At 40.2% G+C, this 5968-nt stretch overlaps 1 pseudogene; it reads left to right on the top strand.

The window, feature by feature from the left end:
* Positions 1-363: 363 nt before the first annotated feature.
* Positions 364-1558, top strand: LOC149204585 (uncharacterized; annotated as a pseudogene).
* Positions 1559-5968: the final 4410 nt, after the last annotated feature.

Raw genomic sequence — 5968 nt, forward strand, 5'->3', positions numbered from 1 at the left:
AAGCTATTTGGAGGGCGCCATCTGCATTTTTGGAATAGGATACCAATTTTCATCTGGATTGAATGTTTTTTTTTTCAACAGTTTTTATGTTCAGTGACTAAAGTCGATTACTTCACATTGCGCCATGGCTTCATCTCTGCATACTTAGCTCCAGGAAGCAGATTTAATTTTCACAAATATATTGAGAGATCCCTGGATGATGACTTCAAGACAGTTGTTGGAATTAGCCTTCCATTATGGGTTTTTGTTGTGATATACTTACTTCTCAACGTGCATAGTTGTCAGGCATACTTCTGGTTAAGTTTTTCTCCTTTGATTATAATTCTATTGGTTGGAACTAAACTGCAAGTAATCATAAGAAAGATGGCACTAGAAATCCAATCCAAACATGCTGTAGTTCAAGGAATTCCATTGGTGCGGCTCAGTGATGAATATTTTTGGTTCGGTCGCCCTCAATTGATTCTGTTTCTGATACATTTTACTCTGTTCCAGAATACTTTCGAAGTTGCCTTTTTCCGTTTCATATGGTTTCAATTTGGCTTGAAATGTCCTCTCTATGCACTTGTGACACAGATGGGTTCAAATATGAAGAAGGCCATATTTGATGAGCAGAAATCTAATGCAGTGAAGAGATGGCACCAGGTTGTCAAAAGTAACATGAAGCGGAACAAAAGATCGGGTACTGTCACTGGATTTAAAAGAGGAGAATCTTCAAATCAAGGATCCTCCCCAGCGCATTTGCTGCACAGGGACAAAACAGTGGGGTATCTGGATAGAAGACAACCTTATCACTCAGATATGAAATGTCAGACCTTGGAATGCTGGGACTGAAAATCGAAGGATTTTGTAGCTATCAAAATTGTTCGTGGCATACAAAAATACCGAGAGGCAGGAATGATCGAAATTGAAGCGCTTCTTGAAGTTTCTAAGTATGACAAAAATAGCACACAGGTGTTAAGGGATTTTCAGATGACTTCAAATGGTGGCCAAAGTCCAGTGCAATTAAGATAATTGATTTTGGAAGTATGACATTTGAACATCAAAATCACACCTCAGTTGTTGCTACACGGCATTATCGAGCTCCTGAAGTCATTCTGGGACTTGGATGGAATTACCCTTGTGATATTTGGAGTATAGGGCGCATACTTGTGGAAATTTGCTCGGGAGATACTTTGTTTCAGACCCATGAAAACTTGGAACATCTTGCTATGATGGAAAGGGTTTTAGGAGCTTTGCCATGGCCTGAATTGGCCTGGAACAAGATTGAATTGGCCTGAAAGAGTATTTTCTAGAGAGAGCATCAGAACAGTGAGAAAATTGCCAAAGCTTAGGGATTTGATAAAGCAGCATGTAGACCATTCGGCGGATCTTTTTATAGACTTGTTGCAAGGCCTTCTTCGGTTTGAACCGTCTGAACGTTTGACAGCTTTGCAAGCTTTGAGACATCCATTCTTCAGAGAAGGACCGAGATATGGGTACAATTCGTGAGTGTATGCATTCGACAGTTATTTGGTTGGATCTCCATGAGGCAATGGGTTGTATTTGTGGCCGGAAGAGTCAAGAAAATGTCAATGTCCTCATCAACATACAGTATGCGCGAGCCATAGCAGTGGCACGGAAGATTGATTATCATAGAGCCCACCATTTCAGTTATAAATAAGAGTGGCTACCACAACATAGCTGATAGACTAATGATAAAGTCCGATGACAGTGCTGTGCTAAGGGAGTTGAAAGCAACAAACAAAATTCAAACTTGTTTACGAGGTGGAGGGAGATAATATCAGAATTCTGAATTCAACTATCAAGGAGATCAAAGAAGTTGCTGACGCCGTAACATTAAGTAGAGGCGGTTTTCCAGAGTCCTGGTGGTTACCTTACAGGGAACATAGATAATGTCAAGCGGTTGCACCTGCAAAATATATCAGTCTTTGTCTCTTATCTCAGAAACGAATTTACGACTTTAGCCTTCGATTATCTCTTAGATCCAACATTGGAAATTAACTCCCTTGTCAACTTCGCCCAAGTAGATGGAATCATCACAGATTTTCCAGCAACAGCATACCCCAGAACATTGAATCCAGGCGACCGCTATTCAAACAGTGCCAGAACAACAGAATAGGATTCGACTCCTATTTCCCCAGATTTTAATTAATGTTTCAACTGGATTTGCGCTCCATGTGTCGGCCATCAGAGGAATTCAAGGGAAACGACGTTCTGTTTAGAAAAAATGGTGATTCTCTTTATTCTGGCAATTATGGTTGAACAGCTCATTATTTTTATTGACCTGTAGGGAAAAGTTTTTGGGGAAGATATTACGCTACTTTTGTTTTAGTTCTCATTCAAATGCAGCGTAAAGTCAAAAGCCAAATCGAAATACATATAACTATCCCAGCATAGAAAACGAATTGGTTGGTCTATTTTGGGTCTTCAGTTGCCGATCAGAAGATTCAGCTACAGGTTTTGCCTATTCATTTGTTATCAACAAACAAACTGTAACGCTGTTCCTTAAGCAGACTTTTTCCTATTTTTAAGATTTTAAGTGAAACCGCCCCCCATCTTTCATCGATTTGTTTTTTTTTGAGCTATATTTAATATATTGTAAAAGGAGAGTTAAAGAGAGGGGAGATTTTCTGAGTGCCGAGTGCTGGAACAGAGCTTTCATTGTACAGTTTTTTGGCAGAGAATTTAATGGAATTTCACAGCTCTGTTTGCTGAGATTCGTGTGGTATGACAATTTAACATTAGTTTTTCCTCTGTTACATATGTAAACCGTTATGTTTCATTTCATTTCATGATCATTTCTAGCTGAACAAATGAAGTGTTTAGGTAGGAATTCATAGTATTATATGCTCCTCCTATAAGTTTGTTCACGTTCGATGTTTTCTTCTGTTTGACAAGGATTCATCTCCTATGCCCTTGTCAGCTCCTCACCAGTCTTGCCATCTCATTTAAAATCTAGATTTGGTGTTAAATTGCTTGCCTACCTTGCCTCAGTTGATAATCTGTGTAGTCATTATATTTCTCTGTTCAAGCTGTGATTTTGCCCATGCAGCCCAGAAAAGCCCCGTCATTTAATTAAAAACCCCAAATCAAACTTCCTTATCAGTTTACTAGCCTAATATCAGTGTTCCTAATTGGGTCAGCTCATCCTATTGAAAGATCTACCGAGTTTGACCGGAGAGAGCCTTCTCATACCCCGTAGGGCTAGCTACGAGGTGAAATGGTTTGATGTTGCCTTGCAGGTTTACCTTCCTCAGCCTAGGGTGAAATCTCAAGCGCTAACATAGTGGCGACCATACTGGGGAGAACATTCAACGTGTTGATTGTCTTGTCCCAGTACATGCAATCAAGGTGCAGATCTGATGCTGATGGTGGACAGCAGTCAGACACTTATGCAGGCTGAACCATTCACCTGGCGACTCCAATTCGATCCAGACATTCCAGTGCCTGTTGATTCATTCATGCAATGGTGGGGTATGTGGCAAACCCTGCCCTGTGTGAAGCTCTAAACGAAATTGGAGAGTGGTTAGTGGATATTGAAATTAATGAAGAATTTTTCAGTATTTTCCTTCAATGTTTGAAATCTCCGAAGCTTCATCTTGAAGGAAAAACTAGATTTTGTGAGTTAGTTGTTGAAAGAGTTGAAAATGAGATTCAGTATCTCGATGAGCAGATTCAGTCATATGATTTCCAAGACCCTAAAAAGTTCTTGGAAATTCTTCCTCATTCGTAACAAGAAACAACAGACTTGCCTATAGAGGTATACATTGACAATGTGCAGCTGGAAGTATGCATCGCAGAGTTGGGGCAGCCAACAGAGTCAGGCTTCCGTGATCCTATTGCGGCATACATGGACACATTTTTCAGTTTGATTGACAGATCAGACTGTCTTTTCCGCGACCAGGCTCAGTACGTGCATGAAGGGCTGCCGGCAATTGCATCTGTGTTCTGGCGGAAGCATTCTCGAGCTACATCATTCTCAGGTTTACTTGAATGGTTAATATGGCATTTTAGTGTTACCTGATCTATTGTTTGTACAACAGATTAGAGTAGGTTTTGTAAATAAATAAGCAGCCATAAGGGCAGCATTTGGTTTTAGTTTGCTTGAAGATTGTTTGAGTTCAGTTTCAGTTTGAAAATTAAGTCAAGAGTTGTGTCGATGATGACTCCATTGCCGAATGGGTGGAGGCACTGTCTGCTCTCCCAAAGTTCTGCGGTTCTTGGCACCTCCAGGAAGCTGCAGCTGCCATCCCAAATGGAGCCGATGTTAGACTCCGTCTCATGTCAGAGATAGATTCTTCTTCAAAACCCTGTTTTGAAGAAGAAATCATTAATATGTTGTTTTAGATTATGTAATTTATTCTCTAGCTCTTCAAAAGGCAGCAGCAAACTTCAACGCTCCTATCCCTGCACAAGCACAATTTGAAACATCATCAGCAATCAGAGGCAAAAAGCTATTTGGAGGGCGCCATCTGCATTTTTGGAATAGGATACCAATTTTCATCTGGATTGAATGTTTTTTTTTTCAACAGTTTTTATGTTCAGTGACTAAAGTCGATTACTTCACATTGCGCCATGGCTTCATCTCTGCATACTTAGCTCCAGGAAGCAGATTTAATTTTCACAAATATATTGAGAGATCCCTGGATGATGACTTCAAGACAGTTGTTGGAATTAGCCTTCCATTATGGGTTTTTGCTGTGATATACTTACTTCTCAACGTGCATAGTTGTCAGGCATACTTCTGGTTAAGTTTTTCTCCTTTGATTATAATTCTATTGGTTGGAACTAAACTGCAAGTAATCATAAGAAAGATGGCACTAGAAATCCAATCCAAACATGCTATAGTTCAAGGAATTCCATTGGTGCGGCTCAGTGATGAATATTTTTGGTTCGGTCGCCCTCAATTGATTCTGTTTCTGATACATTTTACTCTGTTCCAGAATACTTTCGAAGTTGCCTTTTTCCGTTTCATATGGTTTCAATTTGGCTTGAAATCTCCTCTCTATGCACTTGTGACACAGATGGGTTCAAATATGAAGAAGGCCATATTTGATGAGCAGAAATCTAATGCAGTGAAGAGATGGCACCAGGTTGTCAAAAGTAACATGAAGCGGAACAAAAGATCGGGTACTGTCACTGGATTTAAAAGAGGAGAATCTTCAAATCAAGGATCCTCCCCAGCGCATTTGCTGCACAGGGACAAAACAATGGGGTATCTGGATAGAAGACAACCTTATCACTCAGATATGAAATGTCAGACCTTGGAATGCTGGGACCGAAAATCGAAGGATTTTGTAGCTATCAAAATTGTTCGTGGCATACAAAAATACCGAGAGGCAGGAATGATCGAAATTGAAGCGCTTCTTGAAGTTTCTAAGTATGACAAAAATAGCACACGGGTGTTAAGGGATTTTCAGATGACTTCAAATGGTGGCCAAAGTCCAGTGCAATTAAGATAATTGATTTTGGAAGTATGACATTTGAACATCAAAATCACACCTCAGTTGTTGCTACACGGCATTATCGAGCTCCTGAAGTCATTCTGGGACTTGGATGGAATTACCCTTGTGATATTTGGAGTATAGGGTGCATACTTGTGGAAATCTGCTCGGGAGATACTTTGTTTCAGACCCATGAAAACTTGGAACATCTTGCTATGATGGAAAGGGTTTTAGGAGCTTTGCCACGGCTTGAATTGGCCTGGAACAAGATTGAATTGGCCTGAAAGAGTATTTTCTAGAGAGAGCATCAGAACAGTGAGAAAATTGCCAAAGCTTAGGGATTCGATAAAGCAGCATGTAGACCATTCGGCGGATCTTTTTATAGACTTGTTGCAAGGCCTTCTTCGGTTTGAACCGTCTGAACGTTTGACAACTTTGCAAGCTTTGAGACATCCATTCTTCAGAGAAGGACCGAGATATGGGTACAATTCGTGAGTGTATGCATTCGACAGTTATTTGGTTGG

The sequence above is a fragment of the Pinus tabuliformis genome, chromosome 1_2, assembly GCF_031772625.1.
Source record: "Pinus tabuliformis cultivar Carrire ecotype Pingquan chromosome 1_2, CPIR1, whole genome shotgun sequence".
Taxonomy (NCBI): domain Eukaryota; kingdom Viridiplantae; phylum Streptophyta; class Pinopsida; order Pinales; family Pinaceae; genus Pinus; species Pinus tabuliformis.